The following is a 17,614-nucleotide window of genomic DNA, read 5'->3' as shown; positions in this document are numbered from 1 at the left end:
AGTCCGACATACTTAGCGGAATCACTCCATTTCAGCTCCTCCTTCAGTTTCTCCAGCTGCTTTTACAAAAGTCTGATGAGGGCAATGACCTGACTAACTTTACATGTGGCAAGTTCAAAGGGTTTGAGAACCTTGCACAACACAGAAATTATTCTCCACTGCGCTTGATTAAGGTGCATTCCTACTCCTCTACCTATGTCATAGGCCATATTGTAGCCTTGGATGGTCTTTTTCTGTTCCTCCATCCACTGAAGCATATAGAGGGTAGAATTCCACCTAGTTACTACCTCTTGCTTCAGCTGATGGCAGGGCAAATTCAAAAGTTCTTGCTGGTGCTGCAATCTTCGACACGCAGTTGCTGAATGTTGAAAATGTCCAGAAATCTTTCAGGCCACCGAGAGCATCTCCTGCATGCCCGTGTCGTTTTTTTTAAAATGTTGCACCACCAAATGAATTGTGTGAGCAAAACATGGGATGTGTTCGAGTTCACCCACATGTAATGCTCACACAATATTGCTGGCATTGTCAGAAATCACAAATCCCAAGGAGAGTCCAAGTGGGGTATGCCATTTTGCAATGATTTCCCTGAATGTTTCTAAGAGGTTCTCAGTGGTAAGCCTCTTAGTGAAACTGGTGATACACAGAGTAGCCTGCCTCTGAATGAGCTGGCATTTAATAGATGCTGCTGCTGCTGTTTGCACTGTTGGAGGCAATACACCTACCCAGTGGGCTGTCACAGTCATGTAAACTTTAGTTTGCCCTGTCCCACTTGTCCACATATGTCTGGTTAAAATGCACAATGGCATTTTGGAGGACATTAATGAGGTTTTTTTTAATGTCCTCGCACAGATTGGGAATTGCTACTCTAGAGAAGTGGAATCTAGAAAGGACATGTAGCAGGGACATCAACTGTCTAAAACTGACTGTATTAATGGTGGATACATCTAATACCAGCATAACTGTTATGGCGTCAGTAATCCGCTGTGCAACTGAGTGTTTGCTGTCATACTTTCTCGTAAATGCAAAGGATTGTTTGACAGTTAATTGTTTGGTTGAACTGCTAAAAGTAGTCTTCTTCCTGGTCCCCTTCTGGGATGAAGATCCATTGAAAGCAACAGCAGCAGCAGGCGTAGCACTCAAGGATCCTTCTGAGGAATCACGGATAGGAGAGGATTCAGTCCTTATGAAATTGGATGCAAGACTATTTCACACAAATGAGGATGTTGATGCAGGTGTTGGTGGTGGAGATTGCAGCACTTGGATTCAGATAGAACGGAGCAGCTAGGTGACACTGGACTGATTGTTGTTTGTTTTTTTTGTCCCCAAAGTCTGAGAATTTGAAATACCCTTTCCAATTTGATGAATGCGCTGCAAGTGATGTAACAGGGAGAAAGTTCCTAGATGGAAAGGTCCAAAGGTTGTCTGGATTTGGGTTGAAATAGTTCCACACAATGGAAGTGGATTTTTTGGTCCTTTGCCAAAGCATGGCAACAACTGTTGCCTGAGTTACAGGTTTTACACAAACATCCTCCACAGCAACATCATCCTTGTTGTTACCGCCAACTATGTAAATATCCTCCTCATCCTCCTGCTGCAATTCCACAGAAGCAACCTCGATTTCTACGTCAGCAGTTGACTTGTGCTGCTCATCCCCACATTTGCAGAGGGCACACAAATGGTGGAAGGAGGATCCTCTTCAATTACAGTATTAGAAAGGTCAGGCTCACACATGGCAACCGTGGACAAACTTGGACTCTCCTTAGGGATTTGTGATTTTTTTCGGAGCACACTGTTGGATCCGGTGTCTTACTTGTCTTAAAAATTTTAATTTTTTTTGTACCTCTCCTACAAGCAGAAGGGCTTAAATCACTAGAACCACTAGTCATAAATAATTGGCATATTGGCAATTTTTTTTTTCTCTGAAGCTAACTTAGCTTTAGATTTTTTTTCTTTAACAGGGTAAAAGTTGATTTTTTTTACATGCCCTGGTGCATCGGCCTTCATAGATGACGTTGAGAGCCTTACATCGTCATCATGACTGCTGCCGGCAGCTACAAGACTGTTATGTGGATCTTGCTCTCCTGTCATGTGACTGTCCTCCATACTCACTGCGGTCTTACAGCAGTGTCACCAAGCAATTATAGTGCAGCTAAATTGCGGCTAATGCACACAACCACACACGGAAAAAAAAATTATTTTTTTTTCACACTGGGGGTGAAGAGCCCCCCTGAAAGTGGCAGCAGTCCCTTGATAAATGACACAGGCAGCACCCCAGAACACCTACGTTGCTGATAAGTGTAGCTAACATGCACACACAAAAAATTGTTTTTATTTTTTTTAAATTGGGGGTGAATAGCACCCCTGAGAGAGGCAGCAGCCCCTTAATAAATGACACAGACAGCATCCCTGTGCACCTACCTAGCTGATAAGTGTAGCTAACATGCACACACAGAAATAAAATACTTTATTTTTTTCACACTGGGGGTGAAGAGCACCCCTGATGGACAGAGCACCTCCCTGGAAAACACAGCAGCACAGCCAGCCAGCCCCTATGGACAACATCCAGCCAGCCCCTATGAACAGGACAACAGCCAGCCCCTATGGAGTGGACAGGACCACAGCCAACCAGCCCCTATATGGAGTGGACACTGGACAACAGCAGGCCCCGCCCCCTATGGACATTAAGCAGCCAGCCCCTGAGTGAAAACAGTAACCAGCCCCAGTATGCACAGCATCAGCAACAGCACAGCGAACACATTCACAGCCCCCTCCCTCTTCATGCTCCACAGCCGGAATTAAAATGGTGGTGATCTTTTATACAATCCAAAACCCACGAGATTCCAACAGCGGGATGATGGTGTTTTGAGATCCGAGTCAGGCGGGAAAACCCGAGCTGGCTTGGATCTGGCTCTGATTCCCTAAGTTTTGGGTGGGTTCGGATCTCTGAAATCCTAACCCGCTCATCTCTATCAGAAATCTCTAATGACACTGGTGCTATTATTGAAATAAAACAGCTTTGTTTTTTTTTATAAGCACAGTCTCTGGCTGCATAATCCAGCAGCCAGGGACAGTGCTGTGATGCTGCAACGATAGAAGCAGCTGATGAAATCGATACATCATACATAGTGATGGGCGTCAACATCCATGTTTTGGTTATAATTCATCATCAGGTTTTGTTTTTTTCTAAAACCAGCCTCACGTGTTTTGGTTTTGGATCGTAATATTTTTTTTTAAATTGATAAAAAATGCTAAAATCACATAATTTGGGCCTGTTTTTGCACATTCAGTAGTATTATTAACATCCTCAACGAAATTCATTTTTAGTTATTTTCAGTCAATTATGACCACCTCACAGCTCACAATATTGGTTTCATCCAGTTTAGGCCAAAAGTTTGCACCAAGCTAGCTGACTAGGCTAAGTGACAGTAGTGGGCGGCACAAATGCACATCACAGTTCAACTTCCAACATGGCACATCTAGGAAACAGTGCCATTGCAGTAGCAGACAGAATGGCAGTTTAATAAACTAAATGACCCCATATTAGAAACCAAGAATGTTTTCATTAATCAGGAACTAGATCAGAGGCCCGAGGGTGATGGAGTCTGTTTGAGGTTGAAGGCAGGGAAAAGACGAAAGGATTGATTCATTTGTAAATGTAATAAAATTTTTGTATTCAAAAGACAATTTATGAGGAAGGAAGGAAGCTGTTTACAGAGAAAATTTTTCCATGCACATCAGTCCCTGTCCCACCTGTCTTGGTGGCTCCAAATTTTTTTTTTTTTAAATTAAAGGGCCATGTAAGAGATGCTGTCTGTGGCCATAACAAATTCTGAAATTTTTAGCATTCAGCAACTGCATATTGAAGATTTCAGAGGCTGTGGCAGATAAACTTCTAACATTGCACATCTAGAAAACAGATTTTTACTGCAGTGGCAGACAGGATGGCAGTTTAATAAACAATATAAATGTTTGTTGTCAACAAGACAATGCCCCAAACAGTGCATAATGCAAAGAAAATAGGTATAAATGAAATTGTCTTTGGGCCCTCCCACCCACCCTTATGTTTGGTCCCTGTGATCGGATGGCCTTTTGCCCGACTCCCGATCACAGATTGAGGTTTCAATCCCCACTGGAACTTGGGGTATCAGGGATTCTCGCTTACCATCAGTGACTGCCTGTCACTTACTCCACCCACTGTGCCATGGGCGTAATGATGCTGCCACCACCGAGCTCCTCCTATCGGCACTTGGAACCGCTTGCGAACACCCAGGCTCCTGCCTCGGCACCTGGAACCGCTTCCGCTGGCGTATTCGTTGACTGTCCGCAGCCACACCCCCTGATTGTTGTCGGCTGATTCCTCCTGATCCCTTGCAATGGACCAGGCTCTGCATGGTAGCTTGGCAGAGGGCTTGAACTTCACAGGTGACAACTTTGAAGAGTTTCAGCACCTTGCACAACATGAAAAGTATTCTCCACTGCGGTAGACTAAGGTAAATTCTCCCATTGTCATGGCTTGTTGTGTAGCTTTGGATGTTTTTTTGCTGTTCCTCCATCCACTTAAACAAATAAAGGGTGGAATTCCACCTTGTTACTACCTCTTGCTACAGCTGGTGGCAGGGCAAATTAAACTATTTTGAAAGTGCTGCAATCTTCTACATTCTGCTGAATGCCAAAAATTTCCCAAAATGTTACGGGCCACAGACAGCATCTCCTGCACAGCCCTGTCATTTTTAAAAAAATTCTGCACCACCAAATTGATTGTATGAGCAAAACATGGGACTTGTTTAAAAGCACCCAGTTGCAATGCTCTCAAAATATTTGTGGCATTTGTCAGAAATCACAAATCCAGAGGAGAGTCCAAGCAGGGTAAGCCATTTTTCAATGACTTCCCTCAGTTTTCTAAGAGGTTGACACTGTTATGCCTCTTAGTGAAGCCGGTGATACAGAGATTAGCATACCTCTAAATGAGCTGGCATCTGTAAGATGCTGTTGGTGCTGCTGAAGGCAATACACCTAACCAGTGCGCTGTCACAGTGATGTAATCTTTACTTTGCCCTGTTTTGCTTGTCCACACATCTACGGTTAAGTGGACAGTGGGTATTTTGGAGGCCACTAATTAAGTTTTATTAATGTCCATGTACAGATGGGGAATTGCTTTTCTAGTGAAGTGGAATCTAGATGGGATTTAGTAGCAGGGACACAGGACCACAATTAATTGTCTAAAAACCACTGCATTAATGGTAGATACTGGAAGCATTTCTAATACCAGCATAGCTGTTATGGCATCAGTGATCAGCTATGCGACTGGGTGACAGCTGTCATATTTGCTGCCTCTATCAAAGAATTGTTTAACAGTCAACTGTTTTTTAAACTATTACTACTAGTAGTCTTCTTGGTCTTCTTATGGGATAAAGATCCACACCCAGCAGCAGAAGGTCTAGCACTCAAGTATTCTTCTGAGGAATCCTGGACAGGGGAGAACTCAGTTAGCCTTATCAAAATGGAAGCAGGACTACTTACGATCATGATTGAGGATATTGATGAAGAAGGTGTTGGTGGTGGAGATTGCAGGTACTTGGATCTAGCAGAGAAGAAAGCTAGCTGATGCTCGACTGCTTTACAGAGAAGTGGCAGGAAGCTGCCTGGGGCTTGCGGTAGATGGGACCCTACCACAAGGGTCTCCTCACAAGCCCCGATGATCGCGATGGTCTTGACCATCGCGACCATCAACCTGGCAGCTCGAGAAAGCTGTGGGTGGTCTTTACAGAGAAGCGGCTGCCCTCATTCAGAGCGAGCGCTCGCATTTTGCAAGCGGCTCTGAATGAGGTCCATAGTACAAACAACAGAATTTTTTTTTACTTATTTTTCATTTGCACCTCAGCTCACACTGCGTGCAGTCACAGTGCTTTGATGTACATGAATAAAAGCACTGGGGGACAGTGCACAGATTTAGTACAACTAATATAAATATTTTTTTTCTATTTTTTTTTTAATCCACAGCTCAGCTCACACTGCATCCTGTCACACCGCAAGTATGTACATGAACAAATGCACTGGGGGACAGCACACACAGGTTGCACAAACTTTTTTATTTTATTTTTAACTTTTTGTTAACTTCTTTACTTTTTTTGTGGAGTCTCAGTACTTTTATTACATTGGGGTATGACCTGCAGAGTCACAGTGCAGCACAAGTAATACTAGTAATAAATAATAATAATTCCGGCACTATAATAATAATAATAATAATAGTTCCTGCACTATAAAAATAATAAACAATGATTTGCTATCTACCTGTACTCTAAATCTATCTCAGCCAATATTAACACTAAGGGGACTGGAGTGGATACAGCACAGCAGCAGCCACTGGAAGTGGAGTGGATGGACACAGGGAGTGGATGGACACAGCACAGCAGCAGCCACTGGAAGTGGAGCGGATGGACACAGGGAGTGGATGGACACAACACAGCAGTAGCCACTGGTGGTACTGTGGATAGACATAGCAGCAGCCACTGGACACAGGGACTGGAGTAGACACAGCACAGAAGCAGTCATTGGAGGTGTAGACAATGGACATAGCACAGCAGCCACTGAACACATTAGCACAGACCTGGAGTCAGTGTGAAATGGCACGCGAATCACCATGGGAGGGACTTATATAGAATCAAAAACCCGCGAGAATCCAACGTCGGGCTGTTGACATTTTACAGTACCTTGATTTGGAATCCGAGCAATGTGGAAAAACCTGAGCCAGTGCTCAGATTCACTCTGATCCAGGAAGTTCGGGCTCTTTTTTCAGAAAACCGAGCCCACACATCTCTAATAATATATTGCCTCACCACTTCAGTGCCCTATTTAGGGATACCAATGCCAATAATGACACACTACTACATGCAGGGAAGTTGTAATGCAGCACATAATGGGCGCAGTTACCGATTTTACACATATCGTCCCTTGATACATCTTCCCCAAAGTACCAACTAATCAGCTCCTAACTCTCATTTTTCAAACACACCCCCACCTCAGGGAGATTTATTAATGGGAAGACCTTTGGAGATTTTAGTGAATCTGGATATACATTCGATTAACCAGAAACTGACAGTAAAGATATGGGGGTAATTTACTAAAGTGAGAGTTTTTAGAAGTGAGTTTTAAAAGTGATGTTGCCCATAGCAACCAATCAGATTCTAGATATTATCTTCTGGAAGGTTATAGTTAAATGTTAAGTAGAATCTGATTGGTTGCTATGGGCAACATCACTTTTAAAACTCACTTCTAAAGACTCTCACTTTAGTAAATTTACCCCATGTACTTCATAAATATGTAAACACGATATAAGAACTTGAATTTTTTATATTTTAAATACATACTAGAAATAAGTGAAGTGCACCATGATATCTATATTTTCTATAAACATAGAAACTCTGCACTCACCATATGTACAGTACCATTAAAACCCCAAACTAAGGGCCTGATTCAGACCGGGTCGATGGTGGGGTACTGTGCATGCACGGCGCGTGCCGCACGCATACGCAAGCCCCGGGGCAAGGGAGAGATTCTCTCGCTCTGGGACTCACTACAAAAGGGGTGGCTGTCGATGTTGAGTGACAGCTCGCCCCGTTTTGTAGGCGGGGCGGGGTGGTGGCTACACAAACGGAGGCGTTCCCGAAGGAACGCTTGCCGTTTGTGGGAGGCACCACTGACATCACCAGTGATGTCAGTGGAGAGCCTCCTGCTCTGTTAGACCAGGAAGCTCTCTGGGGCTTGCGACGGACAAGACCCTACCACAAGGGTCTCGTTGCAAGCCCCGATGGTCGCGACCATCGCGATCATCACCTGGCCGCCCGCACAAGCTGTGGCTGAAAAGGAGGCCGCAACAAAAAAAAAATGAATTACTTACTTAATTACTTAAGTCCCCAATGGTACTTTAGATAAAATATGATGTTTTATTTTGTTCTCTACCTCTACTGGGATACTGGACCTCATTCAGAGTCAGTCGTGAGCACCGATGCGCTCGTAACCGACTCGATGGTTTGGCCTGCGCACGCACAGTGGCCACATTGCGCATGCCAAGCTCCGGAGCGACAGAGAAACTCTGTCGCTCCGGAGCTCGTTACCAAAGGGGCGGCTGTCGATGTTGATCGACAGCTGCCCCGTTTGGTAGGCGGGCCAGGGGGGTGGTTTCCAAAATGGAGGCGTTCCTTTGCGAACGCCTACCGTTTTGTGGGTGGCCACACTGACATCATCAGTGATGTCAGTGGGGAGCTTCCTGCTCCATCAGACCAGAAAGCTCCCTGGGGCTTACGAGTGCACAGACCCTACCCTAGGGTCTGGTCGTAAGCCCCGATGGTCGCGATGGTGATCACCATCGCGACCATCAACCTGGTCGGTCGTTAAGCTGTGGGTGGTAACCCACAGCTTAACTAACGACCAGGAGGCCGCACTTCAATAATGAAGCGGCCGCCCTCATTCAGAATGAGCGGTCGCTTATTGTGACCGCCTCTGAATGAGGTCCACTATCTTATATCTAGTTCATTTTGCTAGTCTATATGTATATAATTAATCTTATTGTTAATCACTTTTACATATATCAGGGAAAAATACAAATGCAGTACTCCCCCAAACCTACAATATAGCATGATAAAACTAAAAACAATGACAACTTAATTGTTTCATTATGCTGCAGTGTGAAAAAATCACAGCAGCGTATTGTATCAACCGATGGTTCCCCTATTACCTCTAGTGTATATAATAATAAGAACCATAAAAATAAGAACCAAATATTGCTAAATGAAGATGTGTATAAACTATAGATACACTTCATGTAGACAAATAAATGAGGAAATAAGAATCCAAATGTTGCTAATTTAATAAAAGTTTTAAAATGGAGGGACCCCATATTTCCTGCACCCCCAGGTCACCCTAATATATCAGGTTTGAGGTCCCTCACTAGTAACCTTTCACATTATATTGCTTCATATTTACAATCAATGATTATGTCATTAAGATCATATTTTAAAGATTCAACATATATACTTAATTTAATAAAAGATTTCCACCTGGAAGGATTATTATAATTTCCTTATGCTTGATGTCAAATCACTGTACACTAACATCCCTCACATTGAAGGTTTAGAGGAAGGATAGTTATAGTTTCCTTACACTTGATGTCGAATAAGTATACAGTAACATCACATCACAATAAAGGTTTAATGGTCATGGCTAAGACTTTGGACACAGCCAGTGATTTATCTTTATCATATCAAAAATTTTTATTAGATTCAATTTGGTTTGTGCTCACTCAAAATTACTTTATTTTTGATGGTGCCCATTATTTACAGGTAATGGGGATGGCCATGGGGACGAGGTTCGCGCCAAGTTACACCAACTTCTATATGGGTGCCTTTAAGGACCAACACGTTTGGGTGGTGAATTTGGCTCAAGTCTCATCCTCTATGACTGTTACATATATGATTAATTCATTATTTGGATGGGGCGAAGCCCTTGCACTTTCAATTGTACATTCACTTAACACAATTTCATATAATCTTAAATTCACACATCAATTTCACCTCCATCTCTTTCCTGGATCCTAGCCTCATCAGAGAGAATAACACTATTATTTCATCCATATGTCATAAAAAAGTGGATTAAAATAATTCTTTCCATTAAAAGTGCACATTACAAGCCCTGGAGGAATAACATCCCAAATGGACAACCATTGAGGCTTAAAAGAAAATGCAGTTTAGAATCTACTTTTGTTAATCAAGCTAAAGAGACACTAAAGAGCTTTTCTGATAGGGGTTATCCAAATTTGTTATTGGAGAGAGCATTTAAGGATGTATAGTATGTCAGATAACAAGGGACGATCTGTTAATTCCATCAAACAATAATAAAATAACTAACCCTGCATTGAATACTTGTCCCAATGTTAGGACTGATGATATTCCGTATGTATGAAAATATAACAAATCAGCATACCAGATTAAAAATCTAATTAAAATAAAGTACCCTCTATTAAAAAGAGATACTGTTTTGAGATATATTATTGGAGAGAATCCAGTGGTTATTTTTTAAGAAAAACTGAAATCTAAAAAACACCCTGGCCCCAAGTTTTCTCAAATCAGAGAAGACGTGTAAGTATTTGGGGAGCAATAATTGGCTCCCTAATCCCCCTGCCGGTTTCTATAAACGTGGCAGCTCACGGTGCATTATGTGCTTATAAGCCAAAATAAGTGTTTTGCTATTTTCAAAGAACTATAGAATTAAAGACTATATTAACTGCAAAACCTAATATGTGATCTATTTATTACAATGCAGTTGTAATTTGTTATATGTAGGAAGAACAATTTGGAATCTTAAAGTTATATTTGGGGAGCACAGGAGAAATGTCCTTAACAAAATCATGACACATAGGGCAAGATTCAATTGGACGCAATGTTTAGCAAGGAAAAAACCTTGCGCTCCTCACGCCCAATTTTGGAATACCACGGGTATGCGCGCTCCCAATACCCACGATATTCAATTAAAAAAATAGTGGTCGCAGGGTTTTCAGCTCTGAAAACCCAGCGCCACGTAAATAAAAATTAAAACAAAAACCCACTTACCTGCCCTGTGGTCTCCGCAGCTCCCGGTGGCCTCCCCTCTATCTTCTTACTGAAGAGGGGGCTGCTGGGAGGCACCAAGGGTTGGAAGGAGGAGCAAGGGCTGCTGGGAGATGTAGTTCTCCCAGCGCCCATTCCGGGGGGCACACTGTCACTGGGGGGGCACACATACATGGGGGTCACACACACACTCATGCACACACACGCTCACTCACACACACTTACAAACACCACACACACTGACACACCCTGCTGCAGAAGAGCTGTCTCCAGATTCTGGATGCAGAAGACAGCACTGAGAAAGGTTAGTAATTAAGGACTAATTAAGGTAATTGGAAACTTCCAATTGCTTAATTAGTATTAAGGGGGGGTGCCGCCAGAGTCCGAGAGCAAGTCCCACTGATTTTTCCTAAAATAAACGATTTTAGGAAAAATCACACTTGCTCTGTAGGTGCGTGAAAAAAAACCTCCCGACATGGGGAAAGAAAAAATACCCACACCTAATTGAATATCAAAAATCCCGCACCTGCAGGAAAAGCCTCGCAGGTGCAGGATTTTTGATAGTCTCCCACCCAATTGAATATGCCCCATAGTGTTTCTCGTAAATTTGCTTTACTGGCATAGAACATATCAAACAAGCAGCAGAGAAGACAGATATAAACAGTTGTGCAGGAGAGAGGTTTATTGGATCCATGAATTCAATTGTCTCTACCCTGAAGGTTTAAATGAGACACTTGATCTCAATGAGGTGTTGTGATTTTTTTATTGTATATATTTTATGACATATGAGTTTGTTTTTTTCTGTTTCCTATATTTTACGTTTTTGGGGGTGTTGAATTGTGTTATCAGGTTTGGGCGGTCTCCCATCACAGCCTGTGTGACCTAGGGTACCAGGCTGTTTCAGTGGGAGTTAGTTCTTGCCCTTATCTAGGGTCTTCTTTGCTTTGTTACCATTATTATTTCTTGGTTGCTGCCACACTTGGCAGTGATCAGCCCTCAAAAAGTGTTAAACATTATTGTACACAACTTTAATAGTTTCTTAAGATGTCTTGGTGCTTATTATTCCAATGTTTATCTGTCTAAATGAAGTGTATCTATAGTTCTATGCACATATTCATACAGCAACATTTGGTTCTTATTTCCTCATTTTATGTAAACTAGAGGAAATATGGGGACCATCGGTTGATACAATACGCTGCTGTGATTTTTTCACACTGCAGCATAATGAAACAATTAAGTTATCATTGTTTTTAGTTTTATCATGCTATATTGTAGGTTTGGGAGAGTACTGCATTTGTATTTTTCCCTGATATATGTAAAAGTGATTAACAATACAATTAATTATATACATATAGACTAGCAAAATTAACTAGATATATGATAGTATCCCAGTAGGGATAGAGAACAAAATAAAACATCATATTTTATCTACCATTGAGGACTTAATAAAATAACTCATTATAGGAGTATGATATAATCTTGGATCGATTGCATAGAAGTTTGGATTGATTTTATAATTCATTATAATATGGTTTACATTTGAATGCCATCCTCCTAGTTTTTATTATTATTTTTTTATTATTTATTTTTTGTATATATATATATATATATTATATATATATATTATATATTTATATACATTTTTATTATTTGTTGTGCTATCTGTATTGATCTATATACATTTTGTATGCAAATATATTGTAGTATAATTATTATGAATATATAATGCTTTTATTGTGTGATAAATGTTTCTGTATTTTCTGCACTTGAAATACAAATAGAAAAATTATTATGTTGATATCAATATGAGGTAAACCCACACTTCTGCAGGTGTCTTATTAGCCTTAATGAAGTAAGGTATATTAAGGAAGTAGGTCCATGATTTGGACACATCCCTTTGATGAAATCCCTATAGTGAAGAAACACTTTAGATAATATTACTTGTTGGACATTTAAATTGGATGTAGCAGCACAGAATCATCTTCAGCCTGGTTGTTTTATTGCCTAACAACATGGAAACACCATATGCACTAGCGGCAGGTGTTCCCAGGAGCCACGTGCAGCAGGAGTGGACTGAATTTTATTGCAGGGCAGTGTCCCTTCGCAGCAGCAGGGGAAGCATAGGAAGCCAAAAACTGTCTGAGCCTCATTGAAGAGGCAGCCTACCATCTTTACAGCGGTGAGTGCCTGCACATTATACATCCGTGAGAGTCCGCTGTTAGGGATCCTGGGCATATCAAGAGCAAAATGGATCATTCTCCTCCATTGTCCATCACAGGAGTAGAGACATTAATACCCCTTTTCCACCAAAATTCCAGGTCTGACCCGGAATTTAGCCAAGTCGGCGCTGCTCACACCGGAGTCGGGTCTGCATAGACCCGGCTTTCCCGGCGTGAAAGTGGACGCTTGGAGATGACGTCATCTCCAAGCGCCACTGAAGCTGGACCAATCGGCCGGCTTGCAGCGCACTCCAGGTCATCGTGACCCGGAGTGCGCTGTTCTCACAGCAGGGTTTCACAGGCTACGCCCGTGTTAGACCCTGCTGTTTACCTGGGTTGGATTGCTGGGTCACTATCTGTATCAGAGTGTAACTTTTTTCCCCTGCTACACAGCCCGGAGCTTTTACATTGGTTAACAAATATCATTAATTCTTGCTCATTTTCATAACTGGATGCAATATATGTTGTTTCATGTAAGTGGATTCAGGTTGATACAAACGTACGATATACAATCTGACATATCATTGCGGCTGTAACCCAGGACATTATGAGCTACAGTATTTAGCTACTATGAATTACAAGTTTATCACTTTTTAGCTAAATTGATCCAGTACTGTGGTTTAATGATTGTGGAAAATATACATCACATTGCAATATAATATACCATTGTACATTATTGTATGTATTCTTATTTTAATTATTTATAATTTTTTATTTATACTATTGTCTTAATAAATTGATATATTGGTACATTTGCATTACATTATCTATTATATGATCAATATTTTCTGTATTATATAGTTTTGCAATTTATTCATTAAAGGATGGGTAATTACTCTTTTAGTGCTGCTTCTTTTCGATTATTAGCAGTAATGACAACAGTTCCACATTTTCTTGGGACAATGTGTTTCCGCGGCCGGTGGGGGCCCGTCAGTGCCCGCCACGGTAATATTCTTGTGACTGATGGGCAGGCAGCAGTCAGGGAGTCCCGGTGGCTGCTGCCGGCTTCTGTGAGTGGGCTGCCGCAGCTCCCATAGGGGAGTGTGCGCCACTCTGAATGTGAATTAAAGGGCCAGGTGCGCCTAGTGTGATATCACACTGGCACAATTTGAAGTCCTTCCCTATATAAAGACACCTCTGAGCACTATTCAGTGCCAAAGTATAGGCTCCCAAACCTTACTTCAGCATTCTCATCTGTGATACCACTGCTCGTTCCTGACCTTGTTTTTTATACGTGACCTGACTCTGTCTCTTCCCTGGTAGTGTGCTTGGTGTTCCGGTTTTGACCCATGGCTACCCTTTTTGACCTGCATACATCTGCTCCCAGGTGCTGTCTTTTCCATTTGGTTTCACTGTTATCCAGAGAACACCAGCACTTGTATTAGGGAGCCAAATCTGAGGGCCGCGACACAGCTAAGTCCAAACCTCCTTGTGGGGGTCCCTGGTGAATACTGCTGGAACATTATACTCCATGTTTCAGTACTGGGTATCGCCAATCTCAAAATATGGGTTAGCATCCACTATCTATCCGTGAGTTGTGACAGACAATCCAAATATTCTGTTTTCCAAAGAGGTGGAACTTAGCTGTTTATGGATGAGCCATCAGGTCATCAAATTTGGATGTGGATTGTGCATTGGATGTGGATTTATTCATTGTGTACTACAGACGCTGGTTACAAAGTCGCAGGTTAACTTCCACAACGGAAGTTAGCATGAGGTAATACAGCAGCGTCTCACATCAGAGTAATTTTTACACAAATTTAGGCTCAGTCACACAAAGATATCCAAATATCACACATCAAATTGATCAGTGCAAATTAATAATGTAGTTGAAGGCTCTCCACAGACTTGCACAGCTTCAAATGTGCACTGAAAACCCAACTGTTCATGAAAGCGTACCCCTCCATCACATAACATTGTCACCAGGTCGCTCACCCCACCTGGCTTTCTCAGTCATCTCTACCTTGCCAATGTCCTACCCATCAGGTCCCCATCCACATGCTAATGCCTCATGTCATCTGTCTGTCTCCCCTCTCCCTTAGATTGTAAGCTCCTAGGAGCAAGGTTCTCCTATCTCCTGTTCTGAAAGACCTCTTCTCTAGCCCTTCAATGACAGCCTTCAACTACTCAGTAGCCATTTAGCCTGGAATTCCTCTCCCTCATAGCCATTTGTCTCTTCCTGTGGCTCTACTCCTGCTGGTCATGCCGTCACTTTTGGAGACAGGTTCAACCTTTTGCCAATTGCTCCCTAGCTCATCTTTCCAGCTGTATTGGGTAGTGTGAATTGTTGTGCTAATTGTTACTTGTGCTCTGTTTTATGTTTTGGTTACTGTAATGTAATGTTCTGTGTACCCTGTACTGTCCTACTGTTGCTGTATGTACGGCGCTGCCAACCACCTGACACGCCCGGCTCTGAGGAATCCCCTACTGAGGGGTTGAAAGCTGAGGTCTCGGGTTGGGGAAGTAATTGGAGGCGAGGGGCCTGAATATAAGTTCTCCTCATCCACAAGTATTGGATGTTGATGAAACAAAGGCGCAGAGTCTAACCTGCCAGGAGGTATTCACCAGTGACCCCTCCAAGCGGGATATGGGTTTAGCTGCTCCCAGCAAGCAGGGCACGCCCCTTTGTTCAGGTATCTGGTACGAGTGGGAAATGGAGAGAGGTACACTGCTATGGCCCAGAGAAAGTACTTTGGAGAAGTACAACTACAGGTTCTATGCCTATAGGTACAGAGGCTCTGATTCAGAGCCGGACGCTCTGAAAGAGCGTTCGCTCTGAATCAGGGCGTTTTTTTGTTTTTTTTGGAGCAGCCTCCTGGCCGCTCGCAGAGCTGTGGGTTGCCACCCACAGCTATAGCGAGCGGCCAGGAAGATGGTCGCGATGGTCAAGACCATCGCGACCATTTGGCTTGCGATGAGACCCTTGTGGTAGGGTCTCGTGGCCGCAAGCCCCAGAGAGCTTCTGGCTCTAATAGAGCTGGAAGCTCTCCCACTGACATCACTGGTGATGTCAGTGGGGCCACACACAAACGGTAGGCGTTCGCTTGGGAATGCCTCCGTTTGTGAAGCCATCCCCCAGCCATGCCTACCAAACGGGGTGAGCTGTCAATCACCATCGACAGCTCGCCTCCTTTGGTGCGAGACCCAGGTGATGGAGCGCCCGTTGCTAGCCGGGTCTCGAGCATGTGCACAACGGAGCCGGCTCCGTCGTGCGCATGCCCAGTGGACAAACATCGACCTGGTCAACTCTGGGTCTGAATCAGGCCCAGAGTTGGCACAATGGGAATTGCTTCCTGAAATGATATACAGAAAGACAGGAGGGCAGGTCCACGGAGGAGTAGGATACTCTGCTGGCACTGGAGGAGGATTTTGATAGCACTAAAATACACGAGCACTGGATGCACGGAATGTGGATCCTGGCACACCGTTGGAGCAAAAGGATGACTCAATGGTTGTACTGCGTACACGAGGTGTGAACTGGGACACACTGGAGGATGACACAGTGGTAGTACTTGATAGATGTGGACTGAGTACATGGGGTGCAATGAGACACACCGGAGGATGGCACAGTGGTTGTACTCGGGAGATGTGGACTGAGGCCCTGATTCAGAGCCGGACACTCTGAAAGAGCGCTCGCTCTGAATCAGGGCATTTTTTGGGGGGGGGAGTGGCCTCCTGGCCGCTTGCATAGCTGTGGGTAACCAGAGTAACCACCCACAGCTATTGCGAGTGGCCAGGATGATGGTCGCAATGGTCAAGACCATCAGGCTTGCGACGAGAGCCTTGTGGTAGGGTCTCATGGCCGCAAGCCCCAGAGAGCTTCTGGTTCTAATAGAGCTGGAAGCTCTCCCACTGACATCACTGGTGATGTCAGTGGGGCTGCCCACAAACAGCAGGTGTTCGCTTGGGAACGCCTCCATTTGTGAAGCCACCCCCCAGCCACGCCTCCAAAATGGAGCGAGCTGTCAATCAAAATCGACAGCCGCCCCCTTTTGGTGCGAGACCCGGAACGACGGAGTGCCCGTCGCTAGCCGGGTCTCACGCATGCGCACGTCGGAGCCAGCTCCGGCGTGTACATGCGCAGTGGCCAAACATCGACCCGCTCTGAATCAGGCCCTGAGTACACGGAGTGCGATGCCAGATGCTCCGGAGGATGACACAGTGGTTGTACTCAGTTGAAGTGTACTGAGTACATGGAGTGCGGATGGAGAGGCACCGGAATGAAGTGACGGCAAGCATACACCAGTATTAACAATGTTGTACAGGCAACTTCCTGATATCCAGAGCCCAATATATACCCTATGGTAGCAGTTCATAGGAGTACAGCGTCAGCTGACCAAGACCATGCTACCATTGGTTGAAGAGACAGTCAGGTGAGAAGGACTATCATGGTGGCGCCCATGACGGTAACCCCGGTAACCAAGACACAGAGCCGCACATGGAAATCCCTGAGCACCTAAGGTTTTTGGGAGGTGGTATGGATGCGTCAAGTGTTTTAAACATTGCACATGGCCACAGCAGGCATTTTTTTAACAGTTTTAAAATTGCGCTTTTACGACACAAAAAAATACCTGCACCCATTATAACGTACCTCCTATTTACGAGGAACAGTAATTTCCTGAAAAAAAAAAGCTATCATTTTAAACGTTTTTCCGTATACGGAAATTACTGCCAACTGACGCAATTTAAGTCCCCAAAATACTTTGATTATGGCCTATCGTACACTTCAAAAATATTTTCCGATGTACGTCAGCCATTTTTTGGGGTACAGATGCAATTTCATTACTTTTTTGC

The 17,614-nt window shown here is 43.5% G+C and overlaps 1 protein-coding gene across 3 annotated transcripts in view; it reads right to left on the bottom strand.

The window, feature by feature from the left end:
• LOC148522928 (uncharacterized) overlaps window positions 1-17,614 on the bottom strand; it is a 120,733-nt gene that overhangs the window by 19,859 nt on the left and 83,260 nt on the right. The window lies entirely within an intron of this gene.

Source organism: Taudactylus pleione, unplaced genomic scaffold (assembly GCF_031769625.1).
Source record: "Taudactylus pleione unplaced genomic scaffold, aTauple2 ptg000136l, whole genome shotgun sequence".
In the NCBI taxonomy this organism is placed as follows: domain Eukaryota; kingdom Metazoa; phylum Chordata; class Amphibia; order Anura; family Myobatrachidae; genus Taudactylus; species Taudactylus pleione.
The sequence above is the reverse complement of the archived record's forward strand: the minus strand, read 5'-3'. Positions and strand labels throughout refer to the sequence as shown.